The sequence below is a fragment of the Phocoena phocoena genome, chromosome 15, assembly GCF_963924675.1.
Source record: "Phocoena phocoena chromosome 15, mPhoPho1.1, whole genome shotgun sequence".
NCBI classification, from domain to species: Eukaryota; Metazoa; Chordata; class Mammalia; order Artiodactyla; family Phocoenidae; genus Phocoena; species Phocoena phocoena.
In genome coordinates this window covers 86,482,605-86,504,833 of record NC_089233.1, presented here as the reverse complement: position 1 = coordinate 86,504,833, position 22,229 = coordinate 86,482,605, and positions in this window count along the sequence as shown.

Sequence of the window (22,229 nt, the reverse complement as noted above, 5' to 3'; positions counted from 1 at the left end):
CCCGCTGGCACACACAGGCACACGGCAAACCCCAGTGCCCAGACCCTCAGGTACACAAACGTGCATACATAACGGTGATGGCAGTGGGAAAACCTCCCTGACAGCTCGTAAAGAAAGTTAGATTTCATTGCCATGATGTCAGCAGAGAGCAATTTGCTTCCAGAGACGTCCCATCCAGAATGGTGACAGCTTCGCCATCATGGAGATGCAGTATATACTTCGGGGACCTGGCCATGTGGCACCACCGGAGCCCCTATGAGGGTTAGTGCAGCTTCGGGTCAGCAGGGAGGCCTTGGACCTGCCCTGCAATGAGCCCCCACCAGCCCAGAGCTCCGGGGGGAGGTAAAGGAAGGCCCCGAGAGCAAGGGGCACCAGAGGGGAGGAGTGCTGGGGGTCCAGGCTGAGCTCCGAGTCCTCAGCGGTCACCCTCCTGCTCTGAGGGCAGAGACCATCCCGCTCCTTCCTCCGCCTCCCTCTCCACGCCTCCGTGTGTGCAGGGGGTGACAAGGGCTTCTCCACCTGCAGAAGCCTCCCCCATGCGGAGGACTCACACGGACTCATCTTAGAAGAAAATGAACTGAAGCCAGGGAGTTTGCTCTGAGCCCCAACGCCGGTGCCCTGCCCCCTCCTCACACAGAAATGCCCACAGAGGGACCCTCACCACCCGGCTGACCTCGACATCGCCCCTGAGGACAGGGCTGGTACTCCCACTTCTGCCTGTGGCTGGTCCTACAGGGAATGAGAGGCAGGAAGGCGAGGAAGGGGGGTGGCCAGGTCCCCTCACCCCACTGGGTCCAGTGGCCCCCTTGGGGAAGTATTTTTCTGGGTCAGTCAACAGACTCCTATTTCCAGGGAGAAAGAAGCCCCTGATCATAAAGCCCGGGGAAGGGGTGTGGGGAGGTTCGGGGTCCGTTTCTGGCGGCATTTTAAGGAATCCTGCCTTAAATGTGGAAGCTCATCACAGCCGAAAGCTTTCCCGGCTCCTGCAGAGATGCAGCCGTCAGAACAGTCTGTAAAACAGAGGGGCTCACAGCTCTGCAGGCGGGTCCTGGTGCCCAGCACAGCTGCGGACCGGGCAGCTGGTGGCCTCACTTCCCCGGGCTGCCTGCCCTTTCTGGGGGCTCCTGCCCCGTCACGGTCATCACGTGGTCGTCCCAGTCACCACAGCCAGTGCTGAGTGCTGTGCGAAGCCTGGCAGAGGCCTGCTCTGTTCTCCCAGGAGTCTGGGGAGCAGCTCAGAGTGGGAAAAACGTGGCCTTGGCGGCCAAGAGAGCCAGGGAGTTGGGAGACAGGCCGTGCGCAGGAGGGCTCTGGGGGGAGAAGGGGAAGGGTCCCAGATGCCCACGATCATCGTTCATCCTGCGTTTGCAAGCAGAGCCAACTGTTTCCAACCCTGCCTCCAACTCTGCAGCGCGCCTCCGAGGGCCCTGAGCCGGTGTGGACACACACAGCAGACCGGGCGGGAGAGCCCCGTCTGGCTCTCTGGCAGGAAAGCCCTTCTGACTACAAGTCGCACGTCCCTCTTCCTTCTGCGCCGAGAACTTCTCTCCCCAGGTAGACCTCAGGGCTCTGGGGCTGCCCTGTTGGATGCCCCAGGCCCAGTGGGGCCCAGAGCCCTGGTCATTGCCCAGCGGTGCGGGCAGGGCCCCAGAGCCCCTAATGCCCCGTTCACGCCAGGTTGCTATCTGCTTGCTAAGGCTAGCGGTGGGGGGCATGGGGGTGGGTGCGGGGGGGTCCCACCACTGGGAGCCCAGCCCGGAGCCCTGAGACAAAGGGAGCCTGGGAGTGTTGCTCCAACAAGACCTCAGTCACAATTAGCTGGGTCCCTCATCGCTGCCTTATAAATATTCATTCTGCCATTGTTATAAAGGTGCTTTAAAAAAAAAACGCCAAACTCACGTGGAGTCAGGGGCTGAACCGCTGCCGACACGCAGGCCGTCACGCCAAACCCCCTGTTGAGGAGCAGCACAGTCGCCACCGGGATGGCTTCTCAGGGCCCACGTGGGCGCTCTCTGGGGTTTTGCTTAATTTGGGACAGTTTTTTTTGTTCCCTGCATGTAACATTTATAAATGTCACAGTGTGCCCAGGATGCTCTGTGCCTGTGGGCGTGGCCTCCCAAGGGGGCGGGCCCTGCAGCCGTGTGGAAGGGGTGCTGTCGCCCTCCCCTCGGGGGACCCTCCTGCCTCCACTGGGGGGTGGCCTCCTTCACTTCGGCTTCCACACCCCGAGGCCGGAAACCCCGCCCGCTCTGCCAAGTTGTTACAGCCCATCTCGACCCCCCCGAATGAACACAAGGATGTCTGCGCCGGATTGGATCTAGGATAGAGCCAGAGGTCGCCTAGTCTGGCCCTCCTGTCACCAGTAGCTGGATGCTTTGCTTAAATGCTTCCTGTGATGGGGTGCTCACTACTTCAGAGGTGCCCTCCCTGCCTCAGGGGAGCCGGTGATGGCAGGTCACACAACAACGATGCTGACCATTGGTCAGGCTATTGAAGCCCGGCGGGCGGCAGGCGCAGGGGGAGGCTTCTGAACCTGCACGCCTGTAAATGCCACCATCCCCAAAGCCAGCCACGAGCACAGCATCAGCAGAAGGGACGGCCGCCCTTCACAGCCACAGACCCCCAGTATGTGTTGGGGGAGAGTGACCCCGGCCTGGCTGCAGCAGCCTCCCTCCCTCTCCACCTGCCCTTCCCGGCACAGAGGCTACTCCGCTCTCGGGCCCCTCTCTGGAGCCACGTCAGACACGTCCACAGAATGCTGATCACAGACGGACACTCGCCATGTCCGGCTCTGCCCCAGCGAGAAATCCTGGGCCTGGTGGGGCAAAGGCTGCCCCATCTCCGGCTCCACCACTGGTGACGGTCAAGGGGATGCCAGTGGAGGCTGGTGCGTGTCCAGCAGGAAGTTGGGGTCTCATCACAGGGTTCCTGACAGAGGCCCCAGCATCGCGGGCAGGGACGTCTCTACACAAATCCCCCAGCCACACCAGAGCCTCCCAGGTCAGCCTCCCAACTCCTCATAAACACGGCCCCTCCTGGCCCTGCAGGCGGGTCTCCATCAGCCCCGGACGTTAGGGTAGGCGGACGTTCCTCAGGGCAGGCATGGCCCAGCGCCTGGCCTAGAGAGGGGGCCGGGTCAACCCGCCCACAGCATCCGGGTCAGGGCCAGTCCCCCCAGAAGAGGATGTGCCGCGTGTACCGCTCGGGCAGCTGCGCCCGGCAGTGAGGCCTGCGAGTGGACCCCTCACTCCCTCCGCGCCCTGCGCGTCAGATGCCAAACCTGCATCTGGCCGTGGCCATCCCCCGCTTCCCCTGGAGCACCCCATTGGCCTCTGCCCTGGACAAGTTTCTAAGCATCTGGAACAAGAGAAGTTCCCAGGCTAAGGTGGGTGCGGCCACACTCCGGGGCCCCTGAGGAAGCTTTTGCTTCTTGACAGTGTGGGTTCCCTGATAGCAGGTGTTCGGACAGTGAGAACCGGGGCCCTGCAGAGAGCCGTCCCACTTAGCAAATGGAACCCTGCTCAGCCCTGACGGATGGCTTAGCCGGATCGTAAAACTCCGGTGGAAGTCAAATTCAGGTTCTCAAAACCTTGGAGATATTCCTTGAATTTATTATGTGACCTGATAAATTATTGAATCCGAGTCCTCGTGGATCTGGAACAGGCCTGGCAGGCGGGCTGTAACACTTCGAGTCCCGAGGGTCGCGGCGCTCGCCTGCTGTGAGCTAAGTTTCCCCGAGAAATGTTCTTCTGGGAACTTGCGCTGGAAATCCAGAATCCCCGGGAGGCTTTCCCGAGGTCAGAGGGCAGAAAAGCCTGAGAGGCCCCCAGCGTGGTCTTTGGGACCCTCTGTCCCCCTCGGCCCAGGGTCTCGGCTGTTTCTCTGGCCACCCCTCCCTGGGGAGCTCCCCCAATTTCCTTTGAAAACAAACCTGTGGGAGGTGGAATCCCTGCACCATGCCCCCCAACCCCACCAGGAACGTGGTGGGGAATCGCTCCCAGGCTTAGGGCGTTAATCTACCAACTGCAAGTTCATCAGAAGGAATGTTCTGCCGGGTGAGCCAGCCCTAATCAGGCGAGCCCGTCAAAGGGGGCAGCACCAGAAACACGTTGTCCTGCTGGTCTCAGGGAAGGAACCGACAGCCAGGTTGCGGCCGGCCCATGGGGCCACGTGGCAGCTCCCAGCCCCCAGCCCCAGACAACGCAGAGTTGCAGGAATGAATCCCACCGATAGTCTCACCGAGCCTGGAAGAGACCTCAGCCCCGGCCACACCTGATTTCAGCCCAGGGAGACCCTGAGCACAAGAGCCAGGCCGGGCTTCTGAGCCATGGGGACTGTCAGAGAATAACTGGGTGGTCAGCTGTCCCGCAGGGCAGAAAACTAACAAAACACCGAATCTCAAACCCAGGACACAGTTCAAGTCACGTCCATTGGCTCCCCTAGGGAACCTGGGCAGGTGGTCTCCGCGTCCTCGGCCCCTTCCATCTCCCTGGGGCAACTGGGCCATGTTGAGAAGAATGCTGACGTACGCCTAGGCTCCGTGGGAAGGGCACCACGGGGCAGCGATGCCCCGTGGGCGGTAGCACGTGGGCCATATATGCAGGTTCAGCTCCACTGAAGGCTCACAGTTTGAGGGGCCGTAGGAGAGCCTGCTGGGGAGATGCCCCGACAGGTGCTTCCTGCCCACGCCCCAGCCCCCACCCCCAGGACGAGAAGAGAATAACAGATCCTGTGTGTCACGGGCCCGGCTATTTTCACTGGGATGACGGATAGTCAGTCCTGCTTTCTGGTCCGGGCAGCAGTGAGCGTCTTGCTCCAGGACAGCAAAACTGGGAACCACAGCTGCTGGGGGTCCCACCCACGGCGATGTGAGGAGCCCCCGTTACCCTCCCCTACCCCCGTTCATGACTTGGTGCAGGTCCCCCTGGTCCATTGCCTCTCCTCCCCCAAGATCCTTCCTGACCACCAGCTCCTTCCCCAGCCGGCCCTCCACTAAGCTAATCTCACCTAGATTTTTGAGATTGTCAATCAGCTAAATCGTGCTGGTGTTGGGGTCGTTGCCTGATGGGGCAGAATGACTGCAGCCACAGTGGGTGAAGCAGGGTCAGCCCAAAGGGGCACCCACGTGGGCGCCCTCTGGGGTTTTGCAGTGGGGGGATCTCTGCAGTGCGCTAGGCCCAGGACTAACTGCAGCCCCCCTCTGGGGCCCGCCTGTGTAGGGGCTCAGCCCCCGGAGGCCTCCACCCCTGAGGCAGCCTCTCCGAGCCCCAGGAGTGACCTTCGCCAAGGCTGCGAAGCCTGCAGCCAGTTCTGCCGAAGCACTGTGCGTCCACGGTTATGAGCTATTTTATTGCCCAGTCAGTAAAAAACCTTGCGATTAGGTCATTGCAGAGGCAGGCGGATGCCAAAAAATATAAATTTCCTTTTGTCCACCACTGACCCCTCCACCTCCATGCCGGCCTCCGTTCTGGTTCCTTCCCCGTGTTTTCATTAATTACTGAGACGTGGCAGCCGTGCCAGGCTGCTTCCAGGCCCCAGGGCTCCTTTCCAGAGGCCGGGGGTGGGGGGTGGGCAGGTGGTGCTGGAGGACATGGGGGTGTTCTCGGCTGGCTCTGGGATGGGGAAGCCCCCTGCAGGCCGTGCCTCTGAGTCTGGCCCTTCCAACCAAGGGTGCAGGCACAGGGGAGGGCCCCGGCTGAAGGCTGTGCCCACGGGGGCCGGGGCCCCTCTCCAGGAGCCGGGGTCTCCCAGAAGCAGCACCAGCCCCCCTGAAGCGGGTCCTCTGCGCACCTTTACACAGACTGCACTGAGGTGGGGGCCTGTCCATTCACACGGTCATTCAGGAGACGTTGGCTGGGCCCACACCACGTGCTCTGTCTGCTGAGCGCTGGGGCTCTGACCCTCCTCTGTGAATCGGGTGGGCTCGGCACCCTGCCCCTGGAGAGGGGGCCTGGCATAGGGGATGGTGTAGGTTCAGACCCAAATGCCAGCTCAGACACAGCCCAGGCCTCCCCAGCCGAGAGCCCAGCTTAGAATCAGTAGTGACGTGGTAAGAGCATGAGGACAGGGCAGGGAGGACTTCCTGGAAGCGGTGGCATCCATCTCCAGGTCAGGGCTCAGGCCCTCTCTCTAGCTCCTGGGTGAGGCCTGCAGACCTCCCTGCAGAGCCAGCCCAGGGGCACTCGTCCAGTCGGGGGCAGAGGCGCCCAAGCGGGACACTCTGGGAGGCGGACACCACCGTGGACTGCAGCTCCACCTCGGCACCTATTGGGCAGACTCAGAATAGCCTTTCCCAAGAGGTCAGGTTGGGCTGGGCGATCGGAGGGCTGGGCGGGTTGGGGGGCCCTTGGGGGGGGGAGCTGGAGGGCAGCTGCTGCAGTCACTTTCCCTTTTAGGCCGAGGGGGCTGTCCCGCCGGCCTGGTCACGCCCCCACAGCTGAGCAGAGAGGGCCCAGCAGACAAGCAGGACAGCACTTTGAAAGTCACATGACGTGGGGCACCCTCAACCACTTCCATCACAGCGGTCCGCTGGGGGGCTGTCCCCCCAGAGCCCAGAGCACCCTGGCTCCTTCCTGGCATGTTCCAGACGTGCCGAGCATGGGACTGGCACGTGGTAGATGCTCAGTAAACCTTTGCAGGCCCCGTGACGGGAGTTGGGGCAGCACAGTCAGCGACGCCTCAGACACCAGCTCGGCCCGGCTCCCCTGCAGGGGTTTCCCCTCCCCCGCCACCGTCTTCCCCAGACGCCCTCCCCAGTCTGGCCCCACCAGCTTCCTCAGGGCCCCTCCCTGGGCTGGAGACAGATGAGCAAAGAGCCTTCCCGGGGCTGGAGGCCGCTTGGCGGCTGTGAGGGACCGGGGATTCACCCAGCACCCCTGCCCGGAGCCCCCGCCCGGATCCCTGCCAGCCCAGGCAGCACCACTTCTCTAGTAAGTTCTAACGGCAAGCTCGGCTTTCCAGAAGCGTAATTAAGTGTGACGACCTCACTGCTGCCCCTGCCCCACGAGATCAGGTCGGGCTTTTTAATTAGCCCCACCAATAAATATGTCAGAGTCCCCTTAAAAATATATCTGTCTCCCAAGGCCAAGCTGAGTGACGGCATAAACAGGGGCTTAGAAACCGGGCACAGGTGCCTCAAGCTCCTTATGGCAGTGGCACTGCCTGAGAACGGAGGAGCCCACTGCCCGCCCAGGGTCTAAACGCTCAGCCCCGCCAGGCCCCTGACCATGGCGGGGCGGCCCCTAGGGCCCCAGCTTCGCCCGGGACGGTGGCCGGCAGGCTGGAAGCACCCGTTTCTGCAGCCTCTCAGGCCCAGACCCCGTCTGGGCCCAGAAGCTGGGGGGCAAGAGAGCAGACCCCCACCCCGGCAGGGCGGCAGGCAGGCATTTGGGCCCCTCGTCCTCCACCCATGTCTTAGGGGACTTCCTGGTGTCCTGGGGGTTTTCTCTCCAAAGAGAATTGCCCCGGGGGCTGTCGGGGGTGGGGGTGCCCACCCTCGACAAAGCCTTGTAACGGGCTTTGCATGTCTCTCCAGCCACCCACCCACCCCCCCACCCCCGCTGTCAGTGGGCACCGCAGGGGTCAGAGAGACACGTGACGCAGAAGTTCCAGAAGTTCACATTCAGAAAGTGACCTGTTAGTCCTGGTTTTCCAGCCCTTGCTGCCTGGGGGGATGGGGGTGGGATCGGCAGGGAGGCTCTTTAACTTGGAGTCTCCCCCTGCATGGGAGGGATAATTTCATGGAGCCCCTCTACCTCCTAGGAGGGTTCCAGAAACTCCCCTGTTCTTGCCACTGCCTCGTCTGGGTCCGAGCCCGAGTCCAGCGAGTGCCCCCCTGCCCTCTCCAGGGGGCACTGTCCAAAAGGGGTGGCTGCTCGAAGCCCAGGTCCCCTGAGTGCAGGCTTGCCAGGGGCTCAGCCCGGCGTGAGCATGGCCCTGGGAAGGGAAGGAGGGGGTGGAGGTCATGACTCGCCTGGAGGGGGGCCCGGTTCAGGCGGGACCTTCTCCACCTGCCCCCGGCTCCCTGCACGCAGCCCCCAGACAAGGAAGAGAAAGAGGCCAAGGAGGCTAAGCGCCCCGAGCGGGGCTGAGGGACCGGGCGGGTATCAGGAAAGCCCCCTCCCCACCCCCTGCACAGCCCTGGGGAGGGCCCGGGCCCCAGAGCCACCAGGGCACCCACAGCGCACTCCCCTCTGAGCCCCAGCCGAGACCAAGGAACACGGGCGACGTGGAGGAAGGCCGGGGCTCTCACCATTGGTGCCGCCAACGTTCATTGAGTGCTTGCTGCATACCTGCCTTTTGTGTTCATCACACAACGTCTTCACGACAAACCGTGACTGGTCAGGAGGGCGGCATGCTGACTTCCAGTGAGAACTGAGGGCCCCCCGCAGGGCCCCCAGGGCTCGCCGACCCTGCCAACCCCCAGACACCCCCGGAGCCCCCAGCTGGACCCTCCGGCTGGCTTCCTGAGCCCTAGAGAGCCTGGTATTGACCGCACGCAGACGGGGCATTGATTGGCTGAAAGGTGAAACCTGAAATAGTCCCCGTTGCCGGTAAACGGGAGTTTTCATCGTTTAGGCAGCTCATAAGCTGGGGGGCAGGGGGTGGGCACGGGAGCTTTGATGTCCACAACCACAGGGCAGGCCTGGTGGGGGCCTGCACCACCCACTCCGTGCAGGGTCCAGCAGGAGGTCTGTCCTCCCGGGAGCCCAGGCCCGGGGCCCTGGTCAGGGTGGCAGGCCTGGGACACGCTGCAGGAAATGGCACCAGCTCTGAATCCCGGGGTTGGTCCTGGCTCAGCCGTGTTCTCCGACTCCCTGGGCGAGTCACGTCGGTGCCCCCACTTCCTCATCTGTAAAATAAAATACCAGCCACGGAGGGTGCTTGCCTGGCCGAGGTGACGTGTGCACCGCCTGGAGGAGCGTCTGGCCTGGGGTGTTTGTTCAATTAAAGGCGGCCATTACTTTGAGCCTAACCCCTTAACAAAGCTCATTAAAGTCATTAAGGATGTTCTTAATGTGTGGCTAGATGTGTTGAGAGGCCTTAGCAGGTGCTGTTACAGAAACAAGTGCGCTTCAGGGGCTTCCCTGGTGGCGCAGTGGTTAAGAACCCACCTGCCAATGCAGGGGACACGGGTTCAGAGCCCTGGTCCGGGAGGATCCCACATGCTGCGGAGCAACGAAGCCCGTGTGCCACAACTACTGAGCCTGCGCTCTAGAGCCCACGAGCCACAACTACTGAGCCCATGCGCCACAACTACTGAGCCCATGCACCACAACTACTGAAGCCCGCGTGCCTAGAGCCCGTGCGCTGCAACAAGAGAAGCCACCACAATGAGAAGCCCACGCACCGCAACAAAGAGTAGCCCCCGCTCGCCGCAACTAGAGAAAGCCTGCGCGCAGCAACGGAAGACCCAACGCAGCCAAAAATAAATACATTTATTAAAAACAAAAAAAAGGAAAAAAGAAACACGTGCACTTCGGAAGCATGGGGTCATTGTGACGGTGCTCCCCGATGCTCCTGATAGATCAGAGTGTACATCTTCTGCAATTCTACATAATTCCAAATGTGCTGAGCCCTCCCAGGGGTGAGGTGGGCCGGGCTCAGGAACAGCCCCCATCCCGGACATGCAGCCCTGGGGGCTACAAAGATGTATATGAACACCAAAACAACGCAGAGACGCCAGCGGCTGAGAGAGCGAAGACGGGAGGGGGTCACGTGGGGCTGTAGGCCAGGATGAGGACTCTGATTTTATTCTAAGGGTACAGGAAGCCCCTGAGAGCACCAGGAAGGGAGAACGATGGGTCCAGGAGGGGAGCCAATGGGAGGCCAGAGCAGGGGCCACGCTGGAGCTGGGAGGGAGGGAGGTGGGCACCGGCTGGGAAGCCTTCACGGCACCTCACTTCTGGACCTGGGGCCCTTGGCACTCTGACCCCCGAGCAGTGACCTCCTCCTCCCCTACTTGTTCCCCCTCACCAAGGCCACCAAGGCCTGGAGCAGGGGTTTCAAACCCCTACGTGCTCACATAGGTGCCAGGCCTGAACACGGGTACCTCGCCCTGCCCTGCCCCCAGCACCCCCCGGTGCCCCGCCCCCCGGTGCTCCCCCCACCCCCCCGTGTGCCAGGGAGCAGCTCTGCCTGCACATCTCCAACCCATTAGGGCCCAGCTGACATTTCTCCCAGAAATAATTAAGTTTGACATCACAAAGGGCATTTCCAGCAGCCAAGGTCATCCCAGGGCTGGCCACGGCCTCCCTGTCCGCGGTCCCTCCCCAGCCCACAGCTTAGACGAATGGGGTTTCAGAGACCTGGCTGCCGGCTCGAAGGAGTGAAGAGAAGCTAACACTGCTTTTCTTGCAGGAATAACTGCTGCTGCCTCGTCAGCTGCAAACCGCCTGGCGGGGGAGGCTGGCAGAGCTGCCTCGGACTCCGAATCCCGAAGGGACCACGGGGCTGCAAGCATGGGGGCTCCTCAGGGTGCCCTCGCTCACTGTCAAGGGCTAGTGTCAGTCTCCTGCTCTTTGAGCACAAACTTCTCTGGCTCCCCCATAACCTGAGTGTGGGCTGCAGGAAGCCGGCTGGGAGTGGGGTGACCGGGGCCACCTGTCCACACCTGCAAACGAGTGACAGAGCCTCGCCTTCACAGGCGTCCGAGGTCAGTGAGATAGTGTGCAGGCTGCCCGGCACACACGTGTCCTCAGTGGGCACGGAACTGTCCTGGGGCCACCGCAACAAAGCCCCACAGACCAACTCTGTTCCCGAGGCTGGTTCCTCCCAAGGGAGGATCTGCCCCAGGCCTCCTTCCAGCTCCTGCTGACATCTTGGCATCCCTTAGCTTGTAGAAGCATCGCCCTCACCTCTACCTGCATCTGCACGTGGTGTCTCCCTGTGAGCGTGTCTGTCCCAATGTGCCCTTTTTATAAGGACACCAGTCATTTGGATTAGGAACCACGCTTCCCCGGGGTGACCTCATCTTAGCTAATTACATCTGCAACAACCCTATTTCCAAATAAGGTCACGTTCTGAGGTCCTGAGGGTGAGGACTTCGACATACAGGTTTTTAGGAGACGCAATTCACCCCCCAGCACTAGGCCTGAGAGGCTGCATGGAAGGAAAATCCCCTACTACACAAAAGCCTGCACACGGGTATTTATAGCAGCTGTATTCATAGTTGCTAAAACTTGGAAGCAACCAAGATGTCCTTCAGCAGGTGACGGATAAGTAAACTGTGGTGCGTCCAGACAGCGGAACATTATTCAGCCCCGAAAAGAAATGAGCTGTCAAGCCATGAAAAGACATGGAAGAAACTTAAATGCCTTTAACTAAGTGAAAGAAGCCAACATGGGGGCTTCCCTGGTGGCGCAGTGGTTCAGAATCCGCCTGCCAATGCAGGGGACACGGTTCGAGCCCTGGTCCGGGAAGATCCCACATGCCGCGGAGCAACTAAGCCCGTGCGCCACAACTACTGAGCCTGCGTGCCACAACTACTGAGCCTGCCTGCTACAACTACTGAGCCTGCCTGCTACAACTACTGAAGCCCGCGCACCTAGAGTTGGTGCTCCACAACAAGAGAAGCCACTGCAATGAGAAGCCCGCGCACCACAATGAAGAGTAACCCCCACTCACCACAACTAGAGAAAAGCCCGTGAGCAACAGCGAAGACCCAACACAGCCAAAAATAAATAAATAAATTTATTTAAAAAAAAAAAAGAAGCCAATCCGAAAAAGCTACAGACTGTATGATTCCACCCGTATGACATTCTGGAAAAGACAAAACTATGGAGACAGTTAAAGAAAACAAAACAAAACAAAAAAACACAACAGGGGTTGGTGTGTGCAGGGGATGAACAGGTAGAGCACAGAGGATTTTCAGGGCAGTGAAACTACTCTGTATACTGTAATCGTGGACACATGTTATACATTTGTCCAGACCCACGGAATGTACAACACAAGAGTGAGCCCTGCCGTAACCTCTGGAGCCTGGGTGGTGATGAGGTGTCGATGCAGGTTCATCATTTATAACAAACGCACCATCCGGTGGAGATGCTAGTGGTGCGGGCTGTGCATGTGGGGCTGGGGATATATGGGGAATCTCCGTACTTCCTGCATGGTTCTCCCGTAGAACTAAAACTGCTATCTATTACTTTTTTTAAAAGTTCACCAGAGGGACCCTGGAAATAGGACCCCATTTCCATGAGGGTCATAACTAACTGTGCCCTCCCTCCCTCTAATCTGTAACCAGGATGACGGTGTCTGTCCCCACCCCCCGGGAGCCATGCTCCTCTGACCTGGTGGGGCCGGCAGTGAACTGAGCTGGAGTTCAGAGCCACCAAGAGACAGGATGGGACGCGGACACAGACGTGGCCAAGGGTGGCCCCAAGGAAAGGAACTCAGGCCCCCACCACGGCTGGAAGCCTCTGGAGGGGTGGGAAGGAGGGTGAAGGCCGGCTGGGCCTCTGAGGGTGGATGTTCATGAGAATCGGGCCTGCAGCGGCTGTCCCTGCAGCCCCTTTACCTGCAACTTCTCTCCAACCTACTGGGCAGGGGGGCTGAGGCTGCAGACTTGGCCACAGGTCCCAGGGCAGCCCAATCACCCCGCGACCCCCGGCAGCTCCCTTCCTGTCTGGCTTCCTAATCCGGCCCAGCAGTGACCTTTGGCCCAAGCAAAGTGATCTGATTAGAAGGCGTTCAGAGGGGACACAGCTGTTCCACCGTCCTCTGGGAGGGTTCACACAGAGACCTATTGAGGTTTGACAGAAGCCAGGCGGAGGCTCAGAGAATCACCTCGTGGTGTGGTGAGGGCAGCGCTCTGGCGGGGCTGGTCCACCTGCACCTCACAGGTCCCTGTGTCCTGAGTGGGAGGCAGAATCACAGCCCCCAAAGACACCCAAGTCCTGACCCCCAGAACCTGTGAGCATGTCACCTCCCAGGACAACAGGGACTCTGCAGGTGTGACGCAGTTAAGGACCGTGATGGGGAGGTTATCCTGGGTCCCCCAGGTGGTCTGAATACAGGATCACAGAGGTCTTAAACCAGCCAGAGAAGGACATGTGATGTGGAAAAGAGAGGGACTGGAAGGTGCCAGCTGCTGGCTGTGCAGATGGAGGGAGGGGCCTCCAGACACTGGAACTGACTCTCCCCGGAGCCTCCAGAAGGACCAGCCCCACGGACCCCTCGATTTTAGCCCAGGACCCCGTGTTGGACGTCTGACCCCGAGGACCGTGAGATGACAAATTTGTGCTGTTTTAAGCCGCTGGATTTATGGGGATTTGCTCCAGGCAGCAGCAGCTCTCTGGTGTACCCTGTAAATTAACCATGGCTTTTGGTGCCAGCACGTGCTGTCCTGCCTGCGCAGTCACCACGAGAACCACAGTCCACTCCCCGGGGGATGGAGGAACACCGGGAACGCCCCAGTGGCTGCCCCACGGGAGTAACGTTTCTGCTTCCGCAGAAGCCTTCTTCCCATCACAGATCAGCGCCCGGGGAGGCGTCCCGGGCCCTATTTCATCACGTCAGTGGCAGCACAGGTGCTGAGATGGGGGCCCCGGCTGGGTGAGCAGCTCGTCACCCAGGTGATGGGGTGCAGGGGCCCACTGGCACACCCTGTCTCTCTCCCTCCCCATTCACCTCTGCCCGAGCATGCTGGTCCTTGCTACCCCACGTGGCATCCCTGGCTCCATCCACTCAGGCTGCTGTAACAAAGACCACAGACTTGGGGGGAGCTTAATCACAGCTGATGCTTGTTTCTCACAGCCCTGGAGGCTGGAGGCCTGAGATCAGGGTGCCAGCAAGGTCGGGTCCTTGTGAGGCCTCTTCCCAGTTGTAAACAATGGTCTTCTCCCTGGATCCTCACGTGGTGAACAGGGTGAGGGGGCTCTCTGGGGCCCCTTTTACAAGGGCACTAATCCCATTCATTGGGGCTTCACCCTCACGACCTCATCACCTCCCAAAGGCCCCACCTCCTGACACCATCACCTTGGGGATTAGGGTTTCAACATAGGAATTCGGGGGAGACACATACCTTGGGACCATAACAGTCCCCTTGAGCTGGGTGAGACTGGACAGGTAAGAGACCCCTCTGGCAAGCACAATGGCCCATCTGCCCATTGCTGGCAGCCCCTGAGGCTACTCCAGGCAAGTGTAGCCCCGTCTGGCTGCCAGCCCCTTCCCAAGCCTGGGTTGCATTTTCTCTGCTGTCATCAGTCTGTGCCTTAATCAGCCCCCGCCTCTGAGGCCCCTTCTTTGCAGGTGTGCCCGCCAGCCCCAACCGCAGCAGGGCTGTGAGCTCGCCACCATGACGCAAGCAAAGGGCACCATCTTGCTACAGGAGGCCTCCCTCTCGTGTCCCAGCACAATTTGGGCTGGAAGTTACCAGACAGAAACTTCATCTTTACTCCACATTTCCTGCCCGGTTCAGTGTGTAACTGGCTTCCCCTTGGCGATTTAGCAGAGCGCGCTGCAGCTTATAAAAAAAAGAAATCTATCTAAAACCAGGAGAAAAAGATTGCAAACCATTCAGCCCTTTTGCCTTTTAAAGGAAAACCATCTTCAACTAAGGGAACGTGGTTTTGATGATGACTCTTTAGATATGACACCAACCAAAAGCACGGTCCATGAAAGAAAAGATTGGTGAATTGGACCTCACTGAAATGTTAAATTCTGCTCTGCAAAAGACAGAGGTAAGAGAATGAAAAGGCGAGCCGCAGTCAGTAGAAAATATTTTCAAAACACACAACTGATAAAGGATAAACACATCTGTTATCTACAAAGAACTCTTTACACTCAGTAAGAAAACAAACAACCAGATTTACAAGTGGGTTGATGACCTTACGAGACCCCTCACCCAAGAAGATACACAGGTGCAAACAAGCACATGAAAATACGCTCGCATCATATGTCCTCAGGGACATTAGAACAATGAGACGCCACTACCTGACTCTTAGGACCACCCAGATCCAGGACACACACACACCAGACACCGGTGAGGACGCAGAACAGAAGGAACTGTCACTCACGGCTGGTGGGGACGCGAAATGCTGCAGCCACTTCAGAAGACAGTTCGATGATTTCTTACAAAACTGAACATACTCTTACCATGTGAACCAGCAATTGTGCTCCTTGATATTTACCCAAAGGAGGTGAAAACTTAGGTCTACACAAAAACCGGCACATGGATGTTTATAGCCACTCTATTCATAGTTGCCAAAACTCAGAAGAAACCAAGATGTCCTTCAGCAGGTGACGGATAAGTAAACTGTGGTGCACCCGGACAGTGGAACGTTATTCAGCCCTGAAAAGAAATGAGCTGTCAAGCCATGGAAAGACATGGAGGAACCCATTTGACTGTTGGTAAAAAAAGTATATTTTACTCTTTTCCACAAAGTTTGAATCCTGTTTTATCTCTGATTATAATTAACACTTGTTTCTGCAAGATTAGCAAAATGATGACAATTGATGAAATTCTGTAATGGGCACATGGATATATGTATTGCATTATTCTACTTTGTGTTTGAAAATTATCATAATAAAAAGTTAAAAATTAAAAAAAAGAGGGCTTCCCTGGTGGTGCAGTGGTTGGGGGTCCGCCTGCCGATGCAGGGGACACGGGTTCGTGCCCCGGTCCGGGAGGATCCCACGTGCCGCGGAGCGGCTGGGCCCGTGAGCCATGGCCGCTGAGCCTGCGCGTCCAGAGCCTGTGCTCCGCAACGGGAGAGGCCGCGACAGTGAGAGGCCCACGTACCGCAAAAAAAAAATTTTAAAAACAGAAAAGACATGAAGGAACGTTAAATGCATTTAACTAAGTGAAAGAAGCCAATCTGAAAAGGCTACAGACTGTATGATTCCAACTCTATGACACTCTGGAAAAGACAAAACTATGGAGACAGCAGAAAGATCAGGGGTTGCCAGGGGCTGCGGGGAGGGAGGGATGAACAGGCAGAGCAGGACGTTTAGGGCAGTTAAACTACTCTGTATGACACTATAATGGTGGCTCCAGGTCATCATACATTTGTCCAAACCCATAGAATGTACAGCACCAAGAGTGAGCCCTGATGTAAACTGTGGACTTCAGTTAATAATAATCTGTGCATACTGGTTCATCATTGTACCAGATGTATCACACCAGTGCAAGGTTTCAATAATAGGGGAGGGATATATGGGAATTTTCTGTACTTTGCACTCAACTTTTCTGTGAACCTAAAACTGCTCCCCCAAAATTGTCTATTAATTTTATTTAAAAGTAAAAAAAAAATTACCTACCGTAGCGATTCACGTTATCTTCTGTATTGAAAATATTGTACATATTTGAGGCCATCATGCGTACACAGTTTGGAATCCAGAAAGCCATGGTTTCAATAAAAAACTTAAATGTGATGGAGAAGAAACTAACAGCCTTGAAGCCCAGCGCTGTTCCCCATCCTCCAAGAAAGCCCTGCTTCCTGCCTCAGGCTTGGCTGGCAGCTCCCGACTCTCGCTGAGCACCTAGGTGATCTGGAAGGAGACCCACCGACAGGGCTGCTTCAGGGAGCGGGGACCTCTGCGTGCTGGTTCCCCCGACATTCCTGAACTGGGCGCGCCTGGCCTGTGCAGGCGCCTCTAGGGGAGGGGAGCCTGGGGGGCTGGGGGAGACAGCGTAATTCCAGGGAGGCTCCAAAGAGACCCCACCCAGTGTGGGGGGCAGCGGCTCCAGAGAGGCCAGTCGTGGAGTGAATATGCCCCTCCCCACCCCCACCCGGCTGCCGCCCCTGCTGTGGATCATCAGCGCCCCGTCCTTCCCTTGAGAGTTCCCAGGGCCTTGTCATGCTACGTTGTCCCTGTGGTCATGTGTCCTGCATGGCCCAGGAGGACAGCAAGGGACCAGCGTTTTCCCACCGCTATCCCCCTCGCACCCGGGGGGCCGGCCTGTCGTAGGTTCCCAGCGAACAAACAAACAGATGGAGGCCTGCAGTCGGGGAAGCCCTGAGGGCAGGGGCTGCTGTAGGCCAGAGGCCGCAAGGCCAGCTGCCCTCCTGCTGGGTGACCAGGTGATTCTCGGGTGCTTGCAGGTGCAGGGAGTTCCACGCCCCAGGGAAGAGGAGGGAGCCTCCCAGCGCCGCCAGGGCGCTCCCGCTGGGATCGGCCAGCACAGCTATCCTAGGACCCTCGATCCCCAAAGCGTCTGAGCTGCCACGACAGGTGGGCCCACTTGCGGTCCCGTGCTTCCCACGCAGCCTCGGGACGTGGCCAGAGCGGCCCCCGTGTCCCACAGGGGGGCCTGTCCTGGAGCAGTCATTCGACACGCCCAGGAGGCTCTGGGCATGCCTCAGCGGCCTCACGTGAGCCCCCAGAATCTCATTCCCAGTGAGGGTGCACGTCCACTCCTGGGGTGGGGGAGACCTGGTGCACAGGGTGCCCCCTCATCCCGAGAACCCCTGGGCACAGCTCCAGCTCTAACTAGAGTCTCAGTCTCCACGGAGGGCCTCAGAGTGTTCAGACAGAACCGCGTGTCCCTGGCCAGACCTGGCGACCACGTGGCCCAGCCTGTCTCCCCAGGTCCTCTGACCACAGCCCCCAGGGCCTCACTGGTGACACCTGCAGGCTTTCATTTGCTCTATGCACGTTTGGGGGATGCTTGATCTCTGCCAGGACCACCACGTGCCCCCCCGCAACATACACACACGGGGGCCGTGCTCTCCTGTGAGGAATGCTCCCATGGGCCACTGTGGGCCCAGCCCTGGGCATGGCAGCCCGTTCCTGCTCGTCTGTGCCCCAGTCTGGGGTGGAGAGGCGTGCAATTACACCCCGGGGCAGGAAAACTCTGGGGCTAAATGCAAGCAGGTATCCGAGGCACCCTCTCCCTCTTCATCTGTGATTCTCTCGGTCACTCAACAAACGTGTTTAAGCAGCTGCTCCGTGCCCGGCCCTGTGCAGGGTGAGCCGTTCCTGTCCACAAGCAAGTCCAGTCTGACAGGTTCCCATACCAGAGGCCTGTGGCCAAAGCTGGTCTGTACACGTGCCTGCTCTGGCCGGCACAGGCCTGAGCTCTCAGGACCCCCCAACGGGCACCACTGTGCAGGAACGAGGGGTCATGTCCCCCAAGGCGGGCAGACGCCCCCGTTTCTCCACAAGCCCCACTGCTCCCTTACGCCTCACACTGGCCGGCTCACTTGTTCATGCCCCGCCAGCCTCTGTGGACTTTGGCATCTGCAGCGTCTGCTTCAGGGCCCAGCCCAGGGCCTGGGGTGTGGTGGAGGTCAGGGGGACCTGGTTTAGGGCATGACAGGCCCCAAGGTCTGGCCTGGGAGTTGGAGCAGGCTCCCATGCGTTAGTGCTGGGGACTCAGACCTGTGAAGGAAGGGGTCCTTATGGACACCCTGAATGGCCAGCAGCCATGCTTGACCCTGCCTGATGGGGTGTCACTTACATGGGGTTCACAGGCCCAGGCCGGGAAGGTGGCAGTGTCCCCGCCTGACAGCCTGCAGAGGGCTGACTCCAGGGTAGGGCAAATTTGGGGTTATTGGTTAAATCATGAGGTAAATATTTAGATTCACTCTTAACTTCAGGGACTAGAGGAGTTCTCAATGTATGGCTGTAATTATATCATTGGCTCAATTAATGCCCACTAAAACTTTTATGCCACGTGTGACATTAACACAGCACCTCTGAAATAAACGACCAGGCCCGCAGCATAAGAAATTCTGGCATTTACGGGCTTTACTGCCTTTTATTCTCACCTGACTCTGCCTGGGGAAGCGGTACCGCAGGCTCCGAGACCCCAGGCCCTGGGACCTGAGTGGGGCCCCTCAGGTCCGCTGGGCCAGCGCCTACTCACCCAGCTGCCCCAGCGCAGCCCCCAGCATCAGCCCGCGCCCACACTGCCCCAGGCCCACTCCGGGCTGCCCTTCGGGCTTGTACAAGGGGTGTGTTTTCTGAGGCCCTGCAGATTTTTGCTCTTTCCCACCGACTCACGCTGGTTCTGTTTCCTCCTCTTCCTCTCTCTCCTGAACGGAGCTGAAATGAACAGCCTGACTGGGAGCAGAGGTGGCCTCGTGGACACGATGCTTCTGGAAGGCCAGGTCCCACCAACCCACCTGGGGGACGTGGCCTTGGGGCCAGGAGGGGATGCCCTCAGAACAAACATCTCCCTCAGGGACACAGTCCCAGGACAGTAGCTCACGGTACCGTTTGAGGAACAGCAGGTCTGGTCGAGCCCCAGCTCCGCCACCTCCATCGGGGTGACCGTGGACACGCGGCTGACCCTTTCGGAGCCTCTAAGATTTGGGGACGGTGACACCAGGTCACGGCTGCAGCGAGGCGGCCTGCCACAGGTAAAGCCCATCACACCTGAAACATTTTATACCCACCTCCCCTCTGAGGCCTGCTGCCTGGCTCCCCAGGTAGGGGGCCAATGTCTGCAGCTCCCCCCGACCCCAGGCAGCTGGGCTCGGGAGCCGCTGTGCACTGCTCAGGACCCTGGGCGGGGGCAGTAGAAGCGCTCCTGCCCTCCCCACTCCCAGGGAAGCTCTCTCTGTCCTCTATGGCCTGAGGCCTCCAAGCAGAGGCCCAAGTGGGAGGCGTCATGAGGCCAGGGCAGCCCAAGGCCCCCCAGTGAAGGGAGAGCTGGAGTGGGGGAGCTCTGGATGGGAGGAGCCTGGTAACAGCGGGGGGCACCAGGAGAGAGGCCTGGGGAGAGGCTGGCCTCCAGTAGGGATGGGCCGCACCCCTCTGCCGGCGCCCGGAGCTGTGTCACTATTATTATTAAGGCCATCACTGCTCTTATTAGGATTTTATTTTAATTTTCTTCAAAGACAATATATACACATGTTTTGTTTTGTTTTAAATCTGACAGGCCAAAGGCTACACTGCAAAAATGAGTCTCCCTTTCACCCACAGAGGCCCTCGGCCCCCACCAAGACCAGCCTCCCACAGAGCCTGTAGGTGTGCACCCACGACAGATGGGTCCCTTCCTCTGTGCTTTCCGTGCCACGAGCCACACCCATTGCTGCTCAGGAAGCCTGGCCTTGGGGTGGCTTGGGGTCTGTTCAAAACGTGAGGTCACAAAATGACAGGTCTTCCCAGAACCAGATCAGAACACATCTGCCTTCCCAGCAAAATTAGTTGCATCAGACCCTTTGGGGTTCTGAAGAAAGCTCTAATCCGATCCCTAAAGCCACCCAGCGGTTCAGCAGGCTGGAGGGGATCGTGGCCGCCCAACAAGCCCAGCTCCAGCCTGCACCCCTCCCGCAGCCTCGTGGGGCCAGTGACAGGGCGGCCCCTCACCTGGGAGGGGCCAGTCCTGGGTTCCACGCTCCAGGAAGCAGGTCCTCTTGGGCCACCACCACTGCCCCAGGCTCTGGGGGACCCAGGCCCTGAGCCCTCCATCCCAGCCGTGGCCCCAGCACCAGGCACGATTTCAGAGTTATATTAAGGAGTGACAGCGGCGTGGGGATGGCAGTCTGTAACCAGATAAGACCAGCAGGACACAGTTGTCAGAGGAGCCGGATTTATCCTGCCCCGGTCAGCTGATGGGTTCCAGTTACAGCCCCGGCGGCGGGCCGGTGCGTGAGCTTGTGGTCCACGCCAGGGATTGATCGGGGGCGCGATTTTCCTGGAGAAAAGCACTTACCACACGCAGGTTGAAAACAGCCACGGGCAGAGCACCGAGGGGCCGGGGCCAGAGAGCAGCCCTTAAGGTCCCGCCCCGGCAGGACAGGCCCTGGCCCGCCACTCCCAGACCTGGGGTGGGAGGGACGCACGCACTCCACCTGACCGGGGCTCTGTGGCCACATCACCACCGGCCGGTGCACAAAAGGGGCTCAGATGGCCGCAGCCTTTGGGAGAAGGCAGCGCCAGACCAGGGAGGGGAAAGGCTGGCTGCCCAGGGCCCCCTCCCAGGCTCGCACACCAGCCACCCCCCTGCTTCGGGAGCCATCACCCCGCACCCGCCGCTCTGCTCTCCGCCTCGAGTTCACAGCAAGCGGGAACCCGGGCGTCCTGGCTCTCCAGCCGACCAACCCCGCGTGTCCTCTGGCTACTTCCCGGCTCTGCTCCAGGGCTGGCCAGCCTGCCCATGGCAGTGGGAAGGGGCAGCTTTTTTGGGAAGTCTGTGCTGTGGGTGCTGGCCCTGGTGGGGAGGGAGGAGCATGGCGCCTGGTCACAGCTATTTAAAGGCCAGGAATGGACAGGTGCGGAGGCCGGGGCAGGAGGGGGGATGTCTGTGTCGGGTGTGAGGGAGGGGCTGGCATGCAAGGCTCCCCCCCAGGGCAGGAGGCACCCCAGGGGCTCCTGGGCACCCCCTGCACGCTCCCCATTGGGGCCAGGGTGGTCCCGCTGCGTGCTGTGGCAGGAAGGGAGAGACCTCAGTGCCCACCGGTGAGGAGGCCCCGGGCTGGGCTGGGACGGGGTGGGGGGCAGCAGCCAGGACGGCCTGTCCCCTCCCAGGTCAGCACCCACACAGGAAGCTGGGTCAGGCCTGCGGCGTGAGCTGGCCCAGGCTGGCCTGGAAGCCCAGAGGCAGTTTTCAGGCCCCCAAAAAGGCCAGGAACACTTGCTCCCAGGGTCGGGAATGCACAGAGCAGGAAGCAAGCCTTTTGTGTCATTCCTAGTTGGGCTTCAGCCTTCCCACTAAATCATCATCATCGTCGTGATGGTCAGAGGTCCACTCGGACCCTCCTGGGTCAGGCCACGTTCCCGCCACACTCGCTGTAAGACTCTGGGCAAGTTCATTTATCTGAGCCTCAGTGTCCTCATCTTTAAAATGGGAGGATGGTGGCACCCCTGCCCAACAGGGACACTGTAAACAGTGGCCACTGCAGAGCCCCTGGGAAGACAGAGCAGCCTGGCCTAAGCCTCACTGATACGTAAATGACGGCCACAATCCCCCACTCTCCGGAAAGGGCCCTGGGGAGGCAGGCGAGGGAGGGAGGACAGAAAGGCTAAAGGGAGGGACTCTGCCCCGGGCACTGTGGGACTCACCCCTGCCCCACCACAACTCCATCGGGCTCCCCAGACCCACTCTAGCCTGACTTGGGCCTGCTTGGGCTGGGGCAGCGGAAGAGGCTGAGGGTCCCACCCCAGGACCCCCACCCAGGTGCTCAGAGCCTAGGCTCTGCGGCGGTGACGGAGCACAGCTGGGCTCCAGCAGGGTCCGCTAATGGGCGTTTCATCCTGCAGCGGAGGGGAGGCGGCTCCGAAAGCACCCTCGGCCGGTGGGGCTCCTCTGGGGGTGCGGAGCAGAGCAGAGCCAGCCAGCC